The sequence below is a fragment of the Gossypium arboreum genome, chromosome 3 (genome assembly GCF_025698485.1).
Source record: "Gossypium arboreum isolate Shixiya-1 chromosome 3, ASM2569848v2, whole genome shotgun sequence".
Classification (NCBI taxonomy): domain Eukaryota; kingdom Viridiplantae; phylum Streptophyta; class Magnoliopsida; order Malvales; family Malvaceae; genus Gossypium; species Gossypium arboreum.
This window is the reverse complement of record NC_069072.1, coordinates 105582475-105583384: the sequence shown is the minus strand read 5'-3', so window position 1 is coordinate 105583384 and position 910 is coordinate 105582475. Positions and strand designations below refer to the sequence as shown.

Below are 910 nucleotides of genomic sequence, written 5' to 3'. Positions count from 1 at the left end.
AAATCTGGGAATTAGGAGGCCAGAAATCAAAGACCCCAATTTGAATTGAAACCAGTGATGTTTCAAATGCTGCAAACGGTGGTCCAATTCAGTGGAATGCCCACGAAAAATCCACACATTCACCTTCGATTATTAATAGAGGTGAGTGATTCATTTAAAATAGCTGGTGTATTTGAAGACGCAATGAGGTTAAAACTATTTCCATACTCATTGTGAGATCGAGCACGAGCATGGCTTAATTTTTTACCACCTAGCTTAATTTTTACTTGGTAAGATTTAGTAGAAAGATTTTTGGTTAAGTATTTCCCACCTAGCTAAAATGCTAAGTTGCGAAATGAGATCACCACTTTCCAATAATTGGATGATGAGTCCTTGTACAAGGCGTGGGAAAGATTCAAAGAATTACTTTGTAATTGTCTTCATAATGGGATTCCACACTGCATCTAGTTGGAGAAGTTTTACAATGGTCTCAACACACACAAAAGATTGATGGTAGATGCTTTTGCGAATGGTGCTCTCTTGTTAAAGTCTTATAATGAGGCTTACAAAATCATCGAGAGGATCGCTAGTAACAACTATTAAATTTCCAACAAATTGAGTAGTCAGGAAGACGTGTAGCCTGAGTTCATGAAGTCAATGCTTGCACTTTACTCTCAGATTAGGTATCGTCTATCTCTTCAAAGCTGAAACAGTTTACCACTAACGGTGTGAATAATTTTGAACTCAAACACTAAGTCAATTTGATGTAGTTTCCTGCGTATATTGTGGGGATGGTCATTCTTTCGAGAATTTTTCGTCAAATCCTTATTCTTTCGAGAATTTTTCGTCAAATCCTTAGTCAGTTAGTTTATTACATAAGGAATCAACACCAAAATAGAAGTGGACAAGGACCACAATCCAATTGTAATAC

At 36.6% G+C, this 910-nt stretch overlaps 1 non-coding gene across 1 annotated transcript; it reads right to left on the bottom strand.

Moving 5' to 3' along the window:
* Window positions 1-324: 324 nt before the first annotated feature.
* On the bottom strand, window positions 325-431 carry LOC128290871 (small nucleolar RNA R71). Its single transcript, XR_008280653.1, has one exon. It is a non-coding gene; the product is annotated as a small nucleolar RNA R71 (small nucleolar RNA).
* Window positions 432-910: the final 479 nt, after the last annotated feature.